Source organism: Rutidosis leptorrhynchoides, chromosome 6, assembly GCF_046630445.1.
Source record: "Rutidosis leptorrhynchoides isolate AG116_Rl617_1_P2 chromosome 6, CSIRO_AGI_Rlap_v1, whole genome shotgun sequence".
Classification (NCBI taxonomy): Eukaryota; Viridiplantae; Streptophyta; class Magnoliopsida; order Asterales; family Asteraceae; genus Rutidosis; species Rutidosis leptorrhynchoides.
The window spans coordinates 151,913,374-151,939,114 of record NC_092338.1 but is presented as its reverse complement, the minus strand read 5'-3'; the positions used below and the strand labels follow the sequence as shown (position 1 = coordinate 151,939,114).

At 33.1% G+C, this 25,741-nt stretch overlaps 1 pseudogene; it reads left to right on the top strand.

Annotated features, from left to right (window-relative positions):
* The first annotated feature begins 569 nt into the window (after nucleotides 1-569).
* Nucleotides 570-22,415, top strand: LOC139854171 (uncharacterized; annotated as a pseudogene).
* The last annotated feature ends 3,326 nt before the right edge of the window (nucleotides 22,416-25,741 follow it).

Here is a 25,741-nt window from a genome sequence, read left to right as displayed (position 1 = left end):
CCATATCTATATCTTTTATTTACATATTTATTTACAAACAGTTGTTCGTGAATCGTCGGGAATTGTTCAAAGTCAAATGCATACATGAACATAGTTTCAAAAATTTCGAGACTCAACATTACAGACTTTGCTTTTCGTGTCGGAATCAAGTAAAGATTAAGTTTAAATTTGGTCGGAAATTTCCAGTTCGTCACAAAGCATCCACGTATACACATCATTAATAAGCATGGATGATCATGCTTAAGTTATTACTTAGTAACTTGTTGATTATGCGTTGTTAAGCACATGCAAGTCAACACGTATTTTGAAACATCATCATTACTTCTCTATCTCTATAAATCACAGTACTAAATCGGACACGTGTCACCTCCAGATTCATCCTCAGGAAATCCTTTCTTCTCAGAATTTTGAATTAAAAAACTCACTAATTACGTGCGTTTGACGCGTGTCCCCTTAATTAGGGTTAACAGCATCAGCGGTTTCATCTCTTCAATATTTCACGGATCAGTCATCATCCATCATGATTTTCATCAACGGTTCTTTAATTAGGGTTTCAAGCTTTGTGTACTATGACTTCTAGGGTTTCGAACGAATGGAATAATCTTCGTGAATCGAGGCTGATGAAGGTAAATTGTTACACATATGGATTCGTTCAAAACCACGAATCACACAATTACATTCAATATTAGGGTTCCCTTCTGTTTTAGTTCGATTAAATACCACTATCTGCGATTAACCATGACATCGCAGACTCTCTGTTGTGATTTTGAATCGGTTTAATTTGATTGATTTTTAGTCGGTTCAAATGGATAAGTTCCTGGCCATCATAACGGCCGTGAGATGTTAAAATTGCATGTTACCATTGCAGGTTATCGTTTACCATTGAAGGTTATCGTTTCAAATTGTGCTACAAAAGTCTGACATACAGTCATACAAATTACTCGAACTGGATGTTAATAGGCCGTGTGTAAAGAAATCAAATCAACCTTCAGGTATTTCTTATGTTAACCGATTTCATGTTTTGTGTTCATTCTACTTCACGTGTTTTGAAAAACAAAAAATTTCTTTCATTTTCATTGTAGGTTATTCGTTTAAATCAAAGTTCTGTAATCAGTTTGAATAATCCGGGTTCACCTAACCAAATTATACCCTCAACGTAGTCGTTCTGCCTTTCAATTTAATACTGTTCTTTTGTTCTGTTTTTCGATTTCATATTATGTGTTCTTCTTCATGCGAAATCATTTAAATGATATAAAAAAAAGTTACATTTGTAATTGTTGATCAGGTATAACCATTATATTTTTTTGTGACTTACATCTTTAGTGTCGTATATATTTGACCCATTCCATTTTGCTGAAAAAGGCCATACAAATTATATTTGTAGTACAAATATAACCATCGACAAAAAAGTTATGGATTTTGTAATTTGTAGTCTTTATTTAAAGTTGGCTATCAAGTAACTCTTTACATACAAAAAGTAAAGTCTAACAGTTTTACATAACATTATTTTACTTCTATGCTTCTACGCTTATATTGGGTTGCTAAGCTACCTGCTTCCCTAAGAATGCAAATGTGAAAGTGCCTAATGCTTTTTGTCAAACAGGTGGACAAGTTAGGCTTTTGATCATCTAAGACGCAGTGATACATCAAGAGTTATTTAAGTACTGCGGCTTAGACCACTGTTTCCACCAACTCATTTGCAAAGTGGACAGACATGTTTGCTGTGATTGATTAATTTACAGTTCTTCTCCAACTCATTCAACAAATTGACCTATTTAAGGAATTTTTTTAAGGGATTAGCAACTCAGTTAGTAATTTTATGTGAATACTGGGATTCAATCAGGTTAATAATTTTAACTAATGAGTTCTTTACAAATCTGGAATCGCATTTCTACCGATTTTTTAATTCCGATTTTATTTGGTGAAATTATGTTATACACACACACAAGAAGGTTATGTACCTAATATTAAGTGCCATTAAAATATATAAAAGTAATAGCATAGAGGCAAATTGTCTTATGCTTACTAATTTGATATCACTGATTAGTACGTGGGTGATTCAGGCGAGGCTTTAAAAAAGATGGAAGATCAACAAGGTGTTATTGCTCGATTGGTTATTCGAAGAAGGTACAATGCTCTTTTCCATCATATGTGTGTGTGTGTTACTCTCTTTAGTTCTTATTATGCGAGTGTACTTACAATGTCAATCATGCAGACAGTTTGGATACATGCATTGATGTTGAAATAAGGACTACAATGACCTCTTTATCCAATCTATATGTTTCTATATAAACAAGAATGGTAAGACTTTGGTGTTATGATTATATGTTTGTTGTTGCCATTATTATTGTTTATTTTATTTCTTGGTTCAAGACTATGAATTGTAACATTTGTGTGCTGTTTTGTAACCTTGAATGCATGAAAACACATGTTAAACTGGTGGATTTAAGGTGGGATATTGATGAATGACCCAAAGTTAGTGGGTTTTAACTAGGCGGGTCTAAACGGGTAATATCGTGGCAAAAGGTTGTGAGTTGTAATAGTGCATGAGATGCTTGGGACACTCCCCAGGTGGTAGGTACATGCATTGGTTATTCGCCACTATGGTTATGCCATTTCGGAAGCTATTCAGGTTCCTCCTTTCAGAAAAATTTATGTCATGTGCCATGTTTGATTAACCATTAAAACTGTCATAGTAATTTGCAATGACCGTGAACATTTGCAAAATAACGACAGTTACAATCCCTAATTACGAAGGTGCCCCGAATACGAATTTATAGGCCGTTACCGTACCTTCACACGTCCCCTCTCCTTCATCAAATCACATTAACATCCCTTTAAGCATAAGAACGGTTGCTATCATCGTATTTCCTATCTGCTTCTTTGACGAACTAACCTTCGTTCCTATCGTCGATTAACTCAGGTATTTTTTTGGGGGGAAATAATCGATTTTTTCTTCATCGCGATGATTCTTCATCTTCCTATTCTGACACTGATAAGAAAAAGAAGAAACATCAGCAACATCAGTACGATGATGAGTTGAAGAAGAAGCATCAAGATGCCACCTCACCACCTTCTTCTTCTTTTTCTTCTTCTTCGATGAAATCCAAGATCTATAGGTTGTTTGGTAGAGAGAAACCTATTCATAAAGTTTTTGGTGGTGGAAAACGTAAGCAGTAATTATTTAATTTAAATATATTCATTTATTATCTGTTGCTGAACTATAATTTGAACTTTTACTTGATGACTTACAGATTTAGTTACTTAGTAACTGTTGTGCTTTTTCTAATTAGACTATTATTCATATGTTTTTATGTTCCTTAGTTATGTGTTAATTTACTATTTTTGGATTTTTTTTTAGTTAATTAAAAGAGTTAAAGTTATATGTTAGATGTTATGAAGTTGATTGTAATATACTTACATTGAAATTTTCTTTAATTCTTCTTAATTCATTAAGTTTTTATTAGTTGCTAAGGTCAATTTTAGGTTTTTGTTAGGTCAAATTGACAGGCAGTTGGCAAAAAGATGACATTTTGTTATTGGTCTATTTTTCCTTAATATTAAATTAATAAGTTGTTATGGTGATATTTTGCTATATACCTGAATGATGAAATGTGTGTATTTAAAGAAGTTGAAAAACTTTCTTGATGATTTTTGTTCTTCATATGTCAACTAACTGGGTGGTCCATTTGTTCGGTGTTATATCGCCTTCAGTTATTTACTTGTATTCTTCTGACTTAATGTGTTTCGTGGTTATTCAATGCAGCTGATGATGTGTTCTTATGGAGAAACAAGAAAATATCAGCGAGTGTACTTGGTGGAGCAACTGCAGTGTGGGTGTTTTTTGAATTGCTTGAGTACCATCTTCTTACTTTGGTTTGCTATGTTTTGATACTTGCGTTTGCTGTTCTGTTCTTGTGGTCCAACGCTTCTAAGTTCATTAACAAGTAAGCTTTAACCTGTTTATGACTACATTAATACATTGTAATTTTCAACATTATTGACTGACTGGTTGGTTTACATATCCCCTCCACGTATCCCTGAAGTTCGAATTCCCGAGGATAAGTTCCTACAGTTTGCTGCTGGATTAAAGAATGAACTCAATCAGGGTCTTGATACACTTCGGAACATTGCATCTGGGAGGGATTTATAGAAGTTTCTTTTTGTATGTTGCGTCATTTAATCTCAGTGTGTGTATTCAATTTTTTCACCCACACACTCAAACAGTATCTGATAACTTGATGTAAATTGTATATTTTTGCAGGTTGTTGTTGGACTTTGGATTCTCTCCATTGTTGGGAGCTGGTGCAACTTCTTGACACTGTTTTACATAAGTAATGACGATTTCACTATTATCGTACCTCCTTCATTATTTTCTTGATAATTACTAGGAAAAAGGATAAGATATAAAGTGATTTCCAGTTACATATTTGGTTGTGTCCACCATTTGTACTGTAATGTTTGATGTCATTTGTCATCTAATTTTAAAAAATCCACCTGAGGGTAAGGGACCAAGTTAGTGGACAAATTTGAAATATGTCTTTGTTTGTGATTCGAAGTGCAAGTCAAAAACTATTAGCCACTAGATGTATAAGAAATGGTCTATGGGTTATAGGGTCATTTGTCATCTAATTTTAAAAAATCCACCTGAGGGTAAGGGACTAAGTTGTGTGAACCGAAGTTTATGATCCATGAGTATTCAATTATACCTAATGTTTGATGCTTATTTCACATCTCATTTGTGTATTTATATCAGATACTATAGTAAGTATAGTATTTTCTATTTATAGCCTATAATAAAGCATGTGGATGTTTCTGAAGATATTGACAGATTAGTGGCGGAGGATAGTGGAGGCAGGTCGGGGCAGCTGGATTTTTTTTTTAAAAAATGTATACTAAAAAATTTTTTTTTACTAAAAAATAAGGTTTTTATTAGTGTTTGCCCCAGCTATAATGAAAAATTTAATAAGTTTTTACATTCGCCCCATCTGTGGTCGGGTTCAAGTTACGCCCCTGTTCAAGCGCTCGACTAGGTGTTTGATTAAATGTTGGTCAGCGCTACAAGGTTCTTATCTTGATGTAAAATGTATTATTTCAGTTCGGTTGGTTTTTTTTTTATATTATTTGTAGGATATAATGGTGATATAATGGTGAACTGTTGCTTGAATTGTGTCTTGCTTTTTTACATGTTTCAGTAATCCGTATCTCATTTATACTACGATATATAAACGATATATTAACGGATGAGTACCCGTGCAACGCACGGGCTCATAAATCTAGTAATTTGATATATGTGCTAATATACTTTAATTCTGAATCTTTTATGAGTAATTATTAAATGTGAATTTATTTATGAATTTATTTATTTGCTTTTAAAATGATCCGTTACAATAAAAACACCACTCAAATTCGATGGTTCACTCATACTTTCTCAGTGTCTCCATCGCTCGATTGGTTTTTATCGGGTTGGTCTTCTGCTTGTGGAGATTATATACATCCTCGAGCAAGTTGAGTTGGGTGTCTTTGTTACATGTCTCTTATTTGGCGGAGACTTTTTGAAGTTTGGGATGCGGCCATATTCATTGTCTTCGAGTTCGCACGCTATTGCCTTATTTGCTGTCGGATGTTTTTTGAATCAATCACAACTTGTCACATATTAACGTCTGTTGTGTTGTGTGTTAGTTAAAGCTTGTAAAGTTCAACTTTTGATGGATGATAAATTGATATTGGATCTTATCAAATTAGTTCGTTTCTGACTTGGTAACTCAATTACTCAAATATGTTGTTGATCTATTCAAATTATCTCAAATCTATTCAGATTATGTTTTTTTAGAAGGAAAACATTTAGGGGCAAGTTTGTAAAATAAGAAACCAATAAACTGAGTTATATATATATATATATATATATATATATATATATATATATATATATATATATATATATATATATATATATATATATATATATATATATATATATTGTTATAAAATATATAGATTGTGTTATAAAATATCTAGATTGAATGTTAATTTTATTATTATTATATTTTTTGCATAGTAATATTTTATACTATAAATAGACATGTATGGTAACCATTTAAGGTGCACCATTTCTCTTGAAATATCAATATCAATATTTCTTCTCTCCTTCTTCTCTCTTTTTCTCTCTTTGTTCTTATAACCATTAAAGGTAGTTATAAGCCTACTGAATTATAACACGTTATCAGCACGAAAAGCTTAGTGTAATTAAAAGATATCTCAAACGATCACGAATCACTAATCAAGGTATGAAATTATTAATAATTTTCAGACTCGAATATATCAAATTTTGGACTACTAACATTTATATTTATGTTATTTAAGTTATATATGGTCGGTTATACCACCTGAATTATATTTCTGTAATCTAACTTTTACTAACTTCACTAACATTTATATTTATGTTATTTAAGTTATATATGGTCGGTTATACCACCTGAATTATATTTCTGTAATCTAACTTTTACTAACTTCACTAACATTTATATTTATGTTATTTAAGTTATATATGGTCGGTTATACCACCTGAATTATATTTTCTGTAATCTAACTCTTATTAACTTCACTAACATTTATATTTATGTTAATAAGACCTCATGATTGTACGCAACACGTCATTTGACAACACGGTACTTTATGTACGCAACACGTCATTTGACAACACGGTACCATGGGTCGAGATTAATTCCGATCAATACGAATACGACGGGGTCTTTATATGTTATCTAACATTTATGATTACTTATGCAATTAATCATTATTTATTTCATGCATACTAATGTTTATTCTTAAATTTATAATTTTAAAAGTTAAAATAAAAAAATAGTTTGTATTTTTATTAAAAGTAAATCTTAAAAGTTAAAATAAGAAAAAGTAGTTTGTATTTTTATTAAAAGTATATCTTAAAAGTTAAAGTAAAAAAAAAAAGGGATGGTAAAATGGAATAGTTTTTTGTCAAAAATGAAGTATTGAAAATGAAGTGGTCTCCTTCTATAACTAAAAAAAAATATATATACTTTTATCAAATGAATTTTTTTGTGGCCGACAATTTCAAACACGAGTCCGTGTTTAGTTTATCAAGAATATCTCTTGCTTTGGTGAAAGGTCACGATCACGATATCAGGTGTTGTGAAAGAATTAAAAAATTGGTCAAGTGGCCTTTTAAAAACTAGAAAAAAAATTTAAACAAAAATTTTTTTTTTATATATTTATAATTTACGGGTAACGTAAAAAAAAGAAAGTTTTTTTAAAAAAAAAAAAACAAAGAAAGTGTTTAAATGAGTTTTACAGAAAGGGGGAAAGCAAAGTAAAAAAAAAACTTTTTTCCAAACAAAGGTAAATGAAAGTAGGACTTAATACAAGAAAAAAGTAAACATCTCCTAGACGTGATAAAATCTATCAATGATAAGTATTAGACTTGATGAGCTAAATGTGACAAAAATGTTTCAACATGTCTTATGTTAATTTTTTAAAATAAGTTATTATTATTCCGAGTTTAACACATATACATATGTTAATTAAAAACAACCTTTTTGTTCTTATGTAGTGTTGGGTTGCAATTTTGGTTGTATGCCATAATTCCATCCAGTAGAGTGACAATAGAAAACTTTTGATGATAATCAATAAAAAACTTTTTTCCAAACTTGTCAAATGTTTTGTTAAAAACGTGACCGTTGAAAAAAGGAGGTTGAATAATAAAACTTAAAAAACAAATTATTTTTTTAAGAGTGTGCATCAAAATGGCCCGTTTAATAATGGGGAGTAAAAATATAGTCAAATTGTTTCAACGAACAAGGGTTCAATTGGATGTCTCTTAAAAAAAATTCGCGGGTACGGGTGATGGATCCAATGGATCCGCATCCACGACCCGCGGGTGCTATCCCTAATTGTGACAAGTACAAATCAACTAAAAGTCTAAAAAATAAATGCTCTTATAGGGACCAAATGTTCACAATAATTGCCTAAGCTAGATATGAAACAAATAGTTCATAAAAAAAAAAAAAAAAGGGTCGTTGTGCGTTTTCGGGATGATAGCCGAAATACACTTACAAAAGTAGGTCAGCCGTCAATTCTTTATGGCCATATCAACGTAGATCAATAAAATCATTTATGGTTTTGATAAAAGATTAATTAAAAATTAATTGTTTTTTGGTCTTGGATTCTCGGTAACAAAAGCAAAGGTTGTTTTTGGTTGCCACAACAAACAAGACAGAGGTTGTTGACTTTTGTTGTTAAACATGGCACAAGTGAACAATAACAATAGATTATTGTTTTTGAAAAGAATAATGATGCGTTAATTTTATTGTATAAAATAAAATTAAAGAAAATGGTTTTCATTGATGACTATGAACAAACGCAAACAAAGTGTTTGTGGTATTTGGTGATTAAAAAAAAAGGTGCATCTAAAGCTTCTACTGAAAATAATATGCATCTAAAGCTTCTACTGAAAATTAATGTGCAAGGTACAACGTATAACTATATGGTCAAATTCATTTGAGCCTTCGGAGTCACAAGTATATGATGTATATATATATATATATATATATATATATATATATATATATATATATATATTACTCAATTAACAAAATAGTAAATCTAAATTAATTCATATGAATAGTAAAACGAAATTAATTAATTTACTATTCGCATAAAAAAGCGCATATGATAAAAAGCGCATCGCATATGATAAGCGCATATGATAAAAAGCGAATATGATGAAAAGCACAACGCATATGATGAAAATCGCATATGATTAAAAGCGCATATGGTGAAAAACACAGCGCATATGATTAAAAGCGTATATGGTGAAAAGGATATATGATAAAAAAAACACATATGGTGATTTATAAAAAAAAAAAAAAAAACACATATGGTGATTAATGGAAAGCACATATGGTGATTAATGAAAAGTATATTGTGAAAAAGAATCACAAATGTTTCTTGAAAGAATTCAAGGTAAGATATATGAACCAATTCATCCATCATGTGAACCATTTTGATATTTCATGGTTCTAATAGACGCATCTAGCGGATGGTCTCATATTTGTATGTTATCAAGCCGTAATATGGCATTTGCAAAGTTTCTTGCACAAATTATTAAATTGAGAACACATTATTCTGATTACACCATTAAAAGGATGAGACTTGATAATGCTGGTGAGTTAACATCTCAAGCATTTAATGATCATTATATATCTATAGGGATTGTTGTTGAACATCCAGTTGCTCATGTGCATACACAAAATTGGTTTAGCTGAATCAATAGATAAACGCTTACAGCTAATAACTAGACAATTGATAATGAGTACAAATCTCTCAATATTTATATGTGGACATGTAAATTTACATGCTACGACATTAATTCGCATTATACCATGTGGAAGTCGTAAATATTTTCACTTAATACTTGATTTTGGCCAAGAGCCAAATATTTTCTACCTTAAAACATTGTTTGTGCAGTGTATGTTCCAATTGTATCACCACAACACAATAAAATGGTTCTTCAAAGAAAGATAATAATATATTTTGGATATAAAACATCTTCAATCATAAGATATATTGAACCCATGATGGGTGATGTTTTTACAGCACGTTTTGCTGATTGTCATTTTAATAAAACATTGTTCCCTAGATTAGGGGGAGAAATAAAAATAAAAAATAAAATGATGCTTCATGATGTGAACATCAATTAAGGTATATTGAACTCGCACAAAAGAATGTTAAACGAAAGTTCAAAAATAATGCATATGCAAGAACTTGCAAATTAATTACTTTATGTATTTACAGATATAAAAAAGTGACTAAATCATATATACCAGCGATAAATGCTCCAGCTCGAACTGAAATTCCAAAAGCTAGCAATAATGTCACTGTTGAGTCTTTGCCACGCATCAAACGTGGAAGATCAATTGGTTCCGAAGATAAAAATCCTCGAAAAAGAAAATCAGCTGATAATGAGGTAAGAGAAAGTGTTCAAGAAGAACCACAAATCAATATTCATTCTGCAGAGGATATTGATAAATGTAAATACTAAAATTGCGATAAATTATGCAATATTATGGAACCGAAATGAAACTAAAATCTCTATGAGATATTTTCATATAATGTTACAATGACATCATGAATAAAGATGATGATCTGGAACTAAAATCTGTCATTGAATATACAAAATGGACATGATTGAGCTCAATGGAAAGGAGCAATAAGAGCTGAATTAGAATCGCTCGATAAAAGAAAAGTTTTCGGATCAATCGTTATCACTTTTAAAGATGTGAAACGTATGGGATACAAATGAATTTTTATCCGAAAAGAAATGTGCAAATGAAGTTACAAGGCAAAACTAGACTTGTAACTCAATATTTCCCACAAAGACCAGAAATGAATTAGGAGGAAAAATTATCCTCCTGTAATGGATACAATTACTTATTAGATACTTAATCAACCTGGTAGTTATTTAAATGCATCTCATGAATGTTGTTACTACTTATCTGTATGGATCACTTAATAGTGATATATATGAATATACCTAAAGGGTTAAGGTATCATAAGCATCTAATGTAAAATCCAAGGGAATATATTCCATTAAATCACAAAGATTTCTAAGTGGGTTTATACAAACGGGACGTATGTGGTATAACCGATTAAATGACTACTTGATAAAAAAAAAGGGTATAAATATAAACTTATTTTGCACGTATGTTTTATAAAAACAATGTTCGGATATGAGATCGTAGTTGTTTATGTCAATGTTCTTAACATCATATGAACAAATAAAGAGATCTATGAAATCATTCAACTTCTAAAGAATTATTTTGAAATGAAAGATCTTGAAAAAACCAAGTATTACCTTGGATTGCAAATTGAGCATATGGCTAATGGTTTACTTGTACATCAAACAACTTATACCGAAAAGATTTTAAAACATTTTTTTTAAAAACAAACTCATTGTTGTTAGATCACTCAATATTGACACTGATCTATTTCATCCCTGCGAAGATCATGAAAATTTTAACAGATCGGAAGTTCTATATTTTAGTGCAATTGAGGTTCTTATGTATCTTATAGATTATACAAGATCTGACATTTCTTTTGCAGTTAATTTGTTGACAAGGTTCAGCTCAGCCCCTACCAAAAGACATTGGAATGGGATCAAACAAATAGTTTGATACCTTCGGGGAACTACTGATTTATAATTATTTTATTCTAACAACTCGAAACAAGATTTGTTTGGTTATACAGATGCAGATTATTTATCCGATCTACATAAAGCTAAATCTCAAACTGGATATGTATTCCTAAATGGAGGCACCGCAATATCATGACGTTCTCAAAACAAACACTTGTTGCAACATCATCAAATCATGCCGAAGTGATTGCATTACATGAAGCTACTCGGGAATGATTTTAGTTAAGATCAATGATACAAATCATTATTGATTCTTGTGGACTAGAACGCTATAAAAGCGTAACAACTATCTATGAAGATAATACAGCTTACATAATACAAATGAAAGAAGAGTATCAAAAATGACAGAACAAAACATAAATGCTGACGAGGCGCTAAAGCTATAAACGGTCTTAACGGTCATAAGTTTGATGGAAAAGAATGGTATATTGGTAAGGCTCAGAAAAAGACTGAAAGGGAATAGGAACTGAAACAACGGTTTGAACAAACCATGAAGGAGACTGTAGACAAATCACGAGGGCCAAACATGTACATAAAAGATTTAGATGATACAGTTTCAGATGAAAACCTCAGATTTTTCTCATATACTCAAGATATCGTAAAAGACAACCAGATTAAAATGAGATACGTTCAATCAACAACTCTGCTGATTTTTATACCAAAGCACTGCTAACTGCTATTTTCAGAACACACGTTCATAATATTGGCATGAGGCATGTTCAGAAGATGTAACAACTCAGGCGTTGCCTACTTGAGGGGGAGTCAACTTTATGCTGCACTCTTTTTCCCTTAGCTAAAGTTTTATCCCAATGAGTTTTCTTTAGCAAGGTTTTTAACGAGGCAGTACTAGTTATTCTCTAATAAAATTGTCATCCAAGGGGGAGTGTTATAAAATATCTAGATTGTGTTATAAAATATCTAGATTGGATGTTAATTTTATTATTATTATATTTCTTGCATAGTAATATTTTATACTATAAATAGACATGTATGGTAACCATTTAAGGTGCACCATTTCTCTTGAAATATCAATATCAATATTTCTTCTCTCCTTCTTCTCTCTTTTTCTCTCTTTGTTCTTATAACCATTAAAGGTAGTTATAAGCCTACTGAATTATAACATATATATATATATATATATATATATATATATATATATATATAAATAAATTATTCTATTATATACCAACAAAAGGCTTGAATTGTCGTTTTTGTATAATATTTGACGTCGTTTTAACCTTCGTTTACCTACTACATAAAATGATTCACTATTTGGTCAAATATAGTAGGCATATGTTGAAAAGACTTGGGCCCAGCTACATCTCTTTAGGTGTCATCCATCCATAACATATAAAAAGTACTACGTAATTTATAATTTATAATATATTATTAAATATTACTAATATTACATGATTGTGTGTGTAAAACACTCTTTACGTCATAACTTTAGGGTAAACACTTCATAATCATAATCATAAATTATTTGAACCATTATATATAACCTTATTATAAAATACCCTATTACTATATGTACAAATTTTAAAACACATTATACAATCTTTTACAAACATTTCATGAGCATACATACAAACTTTGAATCATATTGTATAATCTTTATATCATAATTGTATTTTAATTTTTTTTAAAAGTTTAGGAGTCATTTGTTATTACTAATAGGTATTATAAAAAATATAATACTTAATTGTTAAGAAAACTTTATTATTATTATTTATTATTATAATTATAGTTGTAATTATAATTATTATTATTATATTATATTATATTATTATTATCACTATTCAAATATGAGTTCTTTTTACGGGATTAATTACGTTACAAATGTATTTGAAATACATGTCACAATAAATGGTTGTAATGTAGGATTTTATGACAAGAAAAATAGTGAAACAACCCAACCCGTATTAAAACCGGCCCATAAAAATTTTTCCTTTTAATACGCGTTAAATAAGTAATACTTTAGGTCCCATTACACTAATTCCAAAACATATTTGTTACCAAAGTAAGTTCAATGAACTTATAACATACATCAATAATTTAAACTCCCTAATATAATGGTTCATTAATTAAATCGTAATCCGGTTGTAATCATTATGACCCGACTAGTTACGTTTACACAAAACCGAGCATGGTGATTTGGGACTACGCTACCCAAATCCTAATCGAGTCCAAAAGCGAGATCTTCTAAAGCAACCTAGCCAAGATCTCTAATCCCCAAGCTTACCCGAGCCGCCAAGCATGCGAACCTATAAAAATATCAACAACGAGAGGGTAAGCTAACGCTTAGTGAGTGAAAATATACTACATACATATATATGCATAAAATGAACACGCCACACAAATAATCAAATACCGCATACCGGAGCATCCAAGTGTAAAGGCAAGCTAAGCTAGGCATACCATACGATTACTAAGCAACAAGTTAATAATATCAACAAATATAAGTTCACCCACGACAATGTGAACAACGCCACGAAGTTACACCCAGAGGGTTAGCTACATCACGACAATACAACAATATATATATAACAATATATAACGTCCAAGGTTAACCCCTTAACCCAATACCGAAACCCAATTTCCACAATGAAGATTGGCCGAACTACACGAGCCTTAGTAGATCTGTATCCACACGAGACTACTATCTTCACTAACACAACAACATCGAGGTTGGCCGAACTACACGAGCCTTAGTAATCTGAAACCACACGAGATTACTACCTCAATAAGATGATCGAACTACACGCGTCATCGTGAATCCGAACTACACGAGATTCACTTTCACAATTCAATAAGATGACCGAAACTACACGCGTCATCGTGAATCCGAATCCACATGCGACTCACTTCTCAACCTCAAAACCCTTCGCCATTGGGGTTATATCATCCACATCACAAAAACGTGTGATAATGTACACACAAAACGTGTACCTCGCCAAAGGTGGTCAATCAAAACACACGACCGTGCCAATTGGACCCATACACAAGTCCATCAAATCCACCTATATGTGAAGTAAGCTCTATAGCCGAGAATCACTTCACCCGACCCACACCCATTCTACACATATATATGCATATAGGATATTAACACTCACCTTGTCGCCTTGATGAATTCCACCGAATAATCCGCAACTCGCCGATGGAACGTACCTATTCCATTTCACAAATACAACAACACAATTAGGGTGAATTTACAAATCAACCCAAATTGACAACTAGTGCAAATTCGACCCAAATTGCACTTCCAAGCTCAAAGCACGCCAAAACTAACCAACAATCACTAACACAAGTGACAATGGTCCTAATATACCAATTAAACCCAAGCATAGGCGTTAAATACCAATCTTGCCCAATATGACACCTTAACCCTAATTTGACCCATTTCAAAATTAGTTAACCAAAATACACCCAAAGTGGTTCCAACACTTCTATAATCACTAATACTAGTGATTACAAGCTACATACAAGCCTTAAACATGGTTAAATCATTAACCAACCCAAAACCCACCAACATCAACAATAACTAGTTACAATTACCCATTTCACCTCCTAAATGGGTTTTACAACTAACTAGCTCAAAACCCTAAATTTGAATATCAAATTACAAAGATGAAATTCGGAGTTGAGACTTACCAATACCACCAAAATGATGCCGTTGACGAGATGAACAACTTTAACACTTGAGGTTTGACCCGAAACAATCTCCTTCTTCTCCAAATGGAGTTCTCTCTCTCTCTAAAACTCTCCTCTCTCTCTAGGGTTTGAAGGTGAAAGTGTTTTTGAGTGAAAATGAGGATAATATGAGCCTTGAATCAGTCTTATGGCTCTAGAACCGGCCATAAGTGAATTTACCAAAACTCCCTCAAAAGATTCCATTAAAATGGGTTAATAATGTCATTATAGCGACATTTGTCGCGTTTCGCGACACCTTGTCACGTTTCGCGACACCAATACGCGACACACAACACTCAAACGCGACAAAGTGGACAGAAATCACCATCAGAAGTTGTCTCATTTCAAGCATGTTTGTCACGGAACGCGACGCACTAGAACGCGACAAACTGCACTCAAACTCGACAGTTTACCTGATGTACTCCAATTTCACTTTTAAAACATCCCAAAGTCAATCGTGGTCAATGCATTACATCCAAACTATTAAATAATCATTCTTGGACTTCAAATGACGCCCCGAGCGTTATGTTTAGAAAAACGGGGTGTTACAACTCTCCCCCACTTAGATTCGATCACGTCCTCGTGATCCTAATCACTTAATCAATCCAAAACGACACACTACAGTTCTCAACAAACGTTTCAATCTGACTTTCATCACATTACTCATTAACCCAAGGACTAATCTATTAACTAAGACACACACTTGCACGCATTTTGAGCCGTGCAATACACGCAACAACCGAAGTTTACAACAATCACTTAGAATACGCAAAATCGCCATGTATTCTTCCAATTCCCTCAGGCAATTCTTCTCAAAGAGTTACCCTTAGCAACTAAATTGTCACCTGCGATTTATCAAGTCCACAATTCCGAGCACTAACACTAACTCAATCCCTCACATCGGGAAAAACTCAACCAATCTCGTACCGAGATATCAACTTCTAGCGTACTATGCCAAGTACATTTTTAGTAACAACCACAAGCCAAAATAAAGTCAACCATCAAACCAAAGAAGACCGAATAAAAGCGAATCCTTACGGATAACACTTACCACTTAACATCCCTTGTAGTGCGCAATACGACCAATACGCAACTACCGCACCATCATAAGCAACGGCTAAAACCAAAAGCGCCCAAGACGACTATGGCAACGCTAATCCTAAGGTGTCCACCATCGACTATTGTCACACCCGTAACAACATGTGAGCGAAACACGGCTATCGCATCACTAATCACACAACACGGTCGTCACGATCCCACCATCGGTTTATAAAACAACTGATAGATCACGCCACACGGTCCTTACGACCCCACCATCGGTGTATAAAACAACCGATAGATCACTCAACACCGAATGAAGTCAGCGGACCCCGAACGGTCATGCTTCACCGATCAACAATACCATGATGAAGTCAGCGGACCCCGAAGGTCATGCTTCACCAATCAACAATACCATGATGAAGTCAGCGGACCTCGAAGGTCATGCTTCACCAATCAACGCCCTTTTTGGCCTCGAACAACGAGTGGCATAACATCCCGCTCTGCTACGCCATAGTGAATCCTAACGGATACCACTAACCATTCACACAATCGAACAAGAACCACCTATATCAAACATAGGCACAAAACAATAATTCCCTAAAAGAGGATCCGATACGCACATCCCTTGACCGAGGGATTTCACCTTGCTCGTCGAACATGTCCATTATCTCTCAATGAGACTTACCACATTACCACCTCGGTGATGACTTAAACCCAAAAACCACAAGTACAATTTGTTCCAAATCGTACTTTTACCACAATCGACCAACGTAGATCTCAACACTAGCTTCGAATCCCTACGAGCATCGTCCAAATATCACCACACTAGAATACCTTTGTGCGAGAGTACAAACTCCCCCACTTAGAACTTCGTGCCGCAACCACATCGTAGAAATAATAGCATCCTGTGGAACGACCACTTATCAACATACACAGCCAATATCCTCATTGGTCATAGTCCTCGAATTCTCACGAATTCGTCTTCAACACTAAATTCCGACGATAAACACTTGCTCACTCTCACGGAAAGAGTGACCACTAATCCAACAACTAATGCACCAAATTGCATTATCGTAACTCCTAAAAGAGAGACGAGGTTCACCCGTCTTGCATCTCTTAATACTCACATCACTAAACCTTGTCCATACAAAGGATTTTAACCTATCCTTAAACGCTTCGAACGAAGAGTTTACCACAATTACACAAACTTAAAACTTGCAATTCTCCGATTGCTCTAGCTTGTCAAATTTCACCCGTTCACTCATGTACCTAAGGGTTTCACTTCGGTACCCTAAGTACAATGTAACCGCAACACAATCGGAGTCGAACACCACGCTAGTAGGTATAAAAAGGCACCTAATATCGCGTCACGTAGACTCCTTTACCAACATACATCGAGATCCAAAACACTCGATTTCTCGGGTTTCATCCCACCCGTCGAACCTCATGGTTCATCAACTTCAACACGAGAGCGAACACGCTCTAACATCCGAACACCAAAACTCATTTCCATGGCTTGGTAGAAACATTTCCCAAATACTAAGGAATGCTTGGTTACGCCAAGTCTTACGCCCTTCGCCCGACAATCCAAAGTCACCATAAGGTACTTCCATTAGGAACGTCACCCATATCAATAACATGCACAATACAATTGAGACCTTAAGGGTCTCACTCAAACGAGCTTAACGACCCGATACTAACCAAAATGCCTAAGTGCCCAAGGATTCGCACCATAGAGTCAAGGCACAACACACCACTTATACGCTCTACTAAGAGCAAACCGGAACCATAAACGTAAACCGCCCGCTTGCTACGAATTATCTCCAATGGAGAATAAAGTTTAGCTAAGACTTACGCACATACCGCATGTTATTACAAACGAACAACATATAATTTCGTACTAAAAGTACCTGATGTAGAACTGTTGGGCGTCCGTGCTCCACTTCCCATCATGTATTCGCGCTCTAACCTCCTAACCCGATCGTCATGCGATTCGGAACACTCTGACTTCCGGTGTCCCTCCATCCAGCAAATGAAACACCTGATTGACCCCAAAGGCACCACTGTACAATCTTGTGCCAAATGACCCCGTTCCCCACACTTAAAGCACGTGAGCTTGTAACCCTTCTTACTCTTCTTCTTCACATTCCCGACGCCTTCAGGCGTACTTCGTGCCCTCTTACCATGAGTATCATGTAATCTTAACCTTGCAAGTACATCTCCATCATTACTACCTCGAGGTTTAGGAAACCTCTTTTCAAACTCTTCCTTTACAACTTTCGTCACTTGATCTCGGACCATTTCCGTCATTTGTCCTTCGATCAACTCCTTGGTTACTTCTCTAACTTTGTCGGTGAAAACCGAGACATATTGTTCAAACACGGCCTCAATCTTTAACGTTAACTCATCCTTCCCTTCGTGAATAGGCTCACTCGTTCTGCATCCATTTTTCGTTTTCATTCTAGGGAATGCAAACGATTAGATCACGAACGTATAAACCACACGCACAACACCGTCCCATCTTGCTAAACACTCGTCGTACATTACTTGTTAGGCATGATTTGCACCCGTAATAAGGTTTGCAAGTCCTTATTACGCATACACGCCATATCAACTTGTTAGTACAACGACCGCCTCGTTCGATGATATTAACAAACACAAACAAAATTCTACGCGATAAAAGCACACGCGAGAATTATTATCACAACATAATAATATATTAATAATATCCGCATTACTTCTATAAACGTTAGTCCACTTACAAACAAGGCACTAACTATAACCCATTCCGACTCGTTCACCTACAAGTCCCGCAACAAATAAGCACACACAAAAGTCTAAGTCTAAGCACTTATCTCAAGTCGCCTAAATCCCATAGTCCATGCTCTGATAGCACTTGTAACAACCCAACCCGTATTAAAACCGGCCCATAAAAATTTTTCCTTTTAATACGCGTTAAATAATACTTTAGGTCCCATTACACTAATTCCAAAACATATTTGTTACCAAAGTAAGTTCAATGAACTTATAACATACATCAATAATTTAAACTCCCTAATACAATGGTTCATTAATTAAATCGTAATCCAGTTGTAATCATTATGATCCGACTAGTTACGTTTACACAAAACCGAGCATGGTGATTTGGGACTACGCTATCCAAATCCTAATCGAGTCCAAAAGCAAGATCTTCTAAAGCAACCTAGCCAAGATCTCTAATCCTCAAGCTTACCCGAGCCGCCAAGCATGCGAACCTATAAAAATATCAACAACGAGAGGGTAAGCTAACGCTTAGTGAGTGAAAATATACTACATACATATATGTGCATAAAATGGACACGCCACATAAATAATCAAATACCACATACCAGAGCATCCAAATGTAAAGGCAAACTAAGCTAGGCATACCATACGATCACTAAGCAACAAGTTAATAATATCAAAAAATATAAGTTCACCCACGACGATGTGAACAACGCCAAGAAGCTACACCCGGAGGGTTAGCTACATCACGACAATACAACAATATATATATATATATATATATATATATATATATATATATATATATATATATATATCAATATATAAACGTCCAAGGTTAACCCCTTAACCCAATACCGAAACCCAATTTCCACAATGAAGATTGGCCGAACGACACGAGCCTTAGTAGATCCGTATCCACACGAGACTACTATCTTCACTAACACAACAACATCGAGGTTGGCCGAACTACACGAGCCTTAGTAATCCGAAACCACACGAGATTACTACCTCAATAAGATGACCGATGTGATGACCCGGAAATTTCCTATCAAATTTAAACTTTAATCTTTATATGTTTCTGACACGATAAGCAAAATCTGTAATGTTGAGTCTCGAAAGCTTTAAAATCTATATTCATGTCATCAATTATGCTTCGACCATCCCCGACGATTCACGAACAATAGTTATAATTAGATGTATATATATATATATATATACATATATTTATATATGATTTTGTACACAATTAATACACTATGTATATTGTATGAGACATTCGAATATGTTATATGTATATTACTAAATTAATAATAGGAAATGTTAAAATATTAAATGTATACACAAGTTAAAATGTAGTTATTATATTAATGAATATTACTTTCATTATTAACATTAATATCAATAATATTAATATTATTAAAATTATATAGATATAAAAATTGATACATATAAATTATTACAATATTAGTACTCTTATTATTACCAGTACCATTAAAAAGAATATCATTATTATTATAAATAACACAAATTAATATTATTATTAATTATTAATAAACTTATCAAAATCATTATTAATATTACCGTTGTGATTATATTTATTAGTATTTTGTTTATTATTAATATAATTATATTTGTTAATTATTATTATTAATATTAATTATATAAAAATCTTATATATGGATACAGAATCGATTTCAACTACCCATCTCAATCAACTTTTTTTTAAAACTTTGTTCTTGTCTCTGAATATGTACATAAACGAATCCAAACACAAGAATAATCCAAATTCTGTTAGTGATCCTTATCAACTTTATCTCGTTTTTCTTTTGTTTCTGTTCCACTTGTGATATAATGTCAACTAAAAGTTAAATTGGAAAGAGAGGATTGGGAGCAGGAAAGTTGAAAAATCGATCATTCTATCTATCTTCAAAATACATATATACATGACATAACATATAGATATATACACACACTTTCCTTGTCTTTTGTTAACTACAACCACACGACAACTACATTACCACCACCTCCACAACCACCGGAGCAACCACCATGTACAACCACCTAAAACCGCCACACTCTCTTTCATCTATCTCTCTCTCTCTCCTCGATATTGATAGAAATCCATAACCATCGTTCTATCTCTTCTCTCTTTCGTTTTTCACCCAACAAAGGAACCCCGCCATCACCACAGTATACTTCTGTTTCGGTTCCAAACTCCAAACCCACCATCAACTATTATGCTTTCTTGATTACTCGATTAAATCTCCTAGTTTCTTGTACAAATGGTTGACATACAAAGCCACCCATGAACCACCTTCTTCATCTTACTTTTTCTTTATAAACCCACAAACCACCACTTGTTATATGAAACTTTCTGTTACAGATTAACGACTATTTGAAACCATTCGATCAACACACCCCGAAATACACTACAATCGTTTTACAGCACACACATGATTTAACTTTTCAATTGCTCTCATATATATTTTTTCTTCTTCTCTACTCGACGAGCCAGACCTGAATAATTATCCAAACACGAACTGTCATATGCTCCTGCCCTACTCCGATTAACAGTTCCTGTCTGCTGTTATAATTACAAATCGTTACCAATAAATCACCATCATTTTGAAGCCATCGAACCAACTGTACCGCTACTAGGTTCGTATATTTATTATATAGTATTATATATCAAGGAAAGGTATAGAAGGAAGCTTACCAAATTATTATGGAACCACACACAAACTTAAGTTATATTCAATATAAATATGAAGAGCTAGTGAGCTGTAGCTTTCTTTTTAATATTGTGGCCAACATATTTTATTAATCAACCATCAACTAACCCACTTGATTACAAAAGAATTAGGGATGACTTGTAAAGGAAAGTGTAGGCCACCGAATTTTATAGGATATTGTATATTTGATTTTTTGGTTGAACAATCTGTGAAACAAAGAGACAAATACTTCTTTTGAATGGGCTCATTAATGCACTTGTTGGAACATAGGATAGAATATTACGGGGTACTAGATAAAGTTGTGGAAATTAAGTTTGGTGATGGTTGATAATAACAAAAGGACGAGCCATTTTTTTTTTAAACGAAGCTTACAAAGTTTAGAACTCAACTACCGAATCAGTTTACAAGGCCCAACAAGTTAGTTGCCTGTTCTAATTAAATATCTAATTGGGCTATCCAAATTACACTAGCCCAATTGAAGTCCACATGGTTGTGCTGTTGTGAATTGATACGGGATTAAGCCAATGATATTGTGATTTCGATTAAGAACAATAATAAACGTAAAACTACAATAATAATTATGATTTTATGATAATAAAGGAAATACGAATGATGATGATGAGTTCATAAGGTTGATGATGAAGATAGAATAAGGATGAAGAGGATACGGGATATACATATAATTAGTATAATACCGTGAGTTTGATGGTTACCGTTATGATTTTTATTATGCTAATTTGATGTATGTTGGGCTGTGAATGAATTCGATGGTGATTAGGATAGTGAAGTAGGGGATGAAAAAGGGAAACGGAAAACATAGGTTAGATAAAATTAATCTTGGGTTTAAATCAGGTAGAATGAAACAGAGGGGTGGTGTAGGGTGTTTTGGATTAAGCGAGAGGTCTCAAGTTCAAGCCCGGGTGATGATGCTTATTCTTTTTAGCTATTTCTTAAGGTAGCCATCTTATTATTTATATTATTATTATTATTATTATTATTATTATTATTATTATTATTATTATTATTATTATTATTATTATTATTATTATTATTATTATTATTATTATTATTATTATTATTAGTAATATTATTTTTACTATCATATTTATTCAAAGTATCATTATGATGACAATTCTAATAATTATTAAAACTACCATTTTTTTTATCATTCTCACTATTATTACTATATTATAGCAAATAATGATGTTGTACATAAAATATATCTATGTTACCTATAGTGATATATTAAACATGTTAACATATTTTTATATATATACAAAATAAATATATATATATATATATAATATATAATTTAAGATATAATATATATAGACAAAATGTAGTACAAATTCTATATAAACTACAACAATAAAAATATAAATATTACATAAATAATATATGTAATTATTTGATTACCATTATATGTGTTAATATATATATATATATATATATATATATATATATATATATATATATATATATATATATATATATATATATATATATATAGGTTCCTGAATCCGAGGCCAACCTTACACTTATTTCAATGATGTTATATGTATTTTTACTACAAAATACTGTAGCGTGAGTTTCATTTGCTCCCTTTTTACTCATTACATTTTTGGGCTGAGAATACATGCAAATACTTTATTAACTGTTTTACAATATTTATGTGCGTGAGTTCATTTGATTCTCTTTTACTCTTTACATTTTGGGCTGAGAAAACATGCAAATGCTTTATTAACTGTTTTACAATATTTATATGTGTGAGTTTCATTACTCCCTTTTTATATACATTTTTGGGACTGAGAATACATGCGCTGCTTTTATAAATGTTTTACGATATAGACACAAGTAATCGAAACTACATTCTATGGTTGAATTATGGAAGTCGAATATGCCCCTTTTTATTAAGTCTGGTAATCGAAGAATTAGGGAACAGACACCCTAATTGACGCGAACTCTAAAGATAGATCTATCGGGCCCAACAAGCCCCATCCAAAGTACCGGATGCTTTAGTACTTCGAACTTTTTATCATGTCCGAAGGAGGATCCCGGAAAGATGGGGATATTCTTATATGCATATTGTGAATGTCGGCTACCAGGTGTTCAATCCACATGAATGATATTTTAGTCTCTATGCATGGGACGTATGTTTATGAGAAATGGAGATATGAAATCTTGTGGTCTATTAAAATTATGAAATGATTATTTATGTTAAACTAATGAACTCACCAACCTTTTGGTTGACACTTTAAAGCATGTTTATTCTCAGGTACGAAAGAAATCTTCCGCTGTGCATTTGCTCATCTTAGAGATATTACTTGGAGTCATTCATGACATATTTCAAAAGACGTTGCATTCGAGTCGTTGAGTTCATCAAGATTATTATTAAGTCTATTATAGTAAGAAATATTACGAAATGGTATGCATGTTGTCAACTTTCGATGTAATGAAAGATTATCTTTTCAAAAACGAATGCAATGTTTGTAAAATGTATCATATAGAGGTCAAGTACCTCGCGATGTAATCAACTGTTGTGAATCATTTATAATCGATATGGACATTGTCCGGATGGATTAGGACGGGTCGCTACAGTTGGTATCAGAGCAGTGGTCTTAGCGAACCAGGTCTACATTAGTGTGTATAACTGATAAGTCGTTAGGATGCATTAGTGAGTCTGGACTTCGACCGTGTCTACATGTCAAAAATTTTGCTTATCATTTTTGTCGGAAATCATCAGTTTATCATCCTTAGGAAATTACCTGCTTATCATTCTTAGTCTAGACACATCTTACTGCAATGATTGCATGAATAGTGTATAGACAAAATTCATATCTTAGCATATCTACTAATCCATATCTTAGCGTATCTGTCACTGTAGACTTTATCTGACACGTTTCCTTAATTTTCTCCGTAATTCACGGGATCTTTAGAAGTATGTATAGATATTCTATATATAATTAGAATATCATTCGATATTCGAAAATCATTTCATATTAAAACCCTTTAACTGATCGTGAGAGATGGATCCTACACTTAGCTTGGATTCCATTAGTTCCGGAAGCGATTTCGAGATGTATATTGAAACAGACTCCAAAGTCAATGAACTAGAAGTGCCTCAACCATTTAGTTATTTTTCTTTCTGGAGGAGATCGGGGTGGGTCCGAGACTTACTCACTCGATGTAGAAACGAAGAAGGCGAGCCCTACCGCGAACCAAACTTACCTCCTAACATCGGAGAAAACGATGTACTCACCGGTGAACCTATGCGCAACACTGTTATCACCCTTCTTGCTAAATTTTTCCACCTCGAAGGTCGCATTACTGCAATCTCAGAAAATATTCAACCTTTACTTCCGGATACCAATCGAAGGGGAATATTAGAAGAAGTTAGGGAACTTCGATTTGATAATCAAGATCTATCGAATCAGATGAGTGGATGGATAGAAATGATAGAGGGTAGGATAGAAAACCTGACAAGAATGGTGCGTGATCTACAAGCTATACTTACTACACCAACATCATCACCAACCTCAGCATCAACAACACTTGTAGCACCGACAGAAACAGTACCACCATCAGCAGCACCAACAGTATAACCAGTACCAACCACAACAACATCATCACACTTCTCAACCTAGTATAATCATCGTTCTACGAATCGTTCTACATAAACTATCTTCATCTTTCATGGCGATTATATAATCTCTAATGTTTTAGAGATTATGTACTCTAGTTCTAGCCGTAAATCTGATGAGTTTAATATCACATTGACTCATTTAAATCCATGATTACGTCTGAAGAAAATATATATGTATATATGTTTTTATAAAGATGGTAATTAAAAGTTTTATTGTACAAAATGTTAATGGTGAAAATATTTTAACGGGTAGGTAATACCCGAGGAATATTTAGATTTCACATTAATAAGTTACATTGTACGTTCTTCAAATCTGATTCAACAGTCTTTTGCTATCCTACTTACATCCATCGATATACAAATCCGTTCACTACAGAATAACCATATTCATCCAATTTCATATTGAGATTTTGATTTATCAGAATCCAACAAGTGGCATAATGAAGAAAACATTTGACAAAATAAAATTTGTTAGAAACAAATAAATTAACTATGAGAAATTTTGTTAAGAATCCACGTTAACTGTTCCTAGCTAATTGTTCCTAGCTAACTGATTACATTTTATTTATCGCAATTTAATTATCGCAATTTACAGTCTCGCAATTTTATTTATTGTCATTTAATTTCTGTTATTTATTTTAC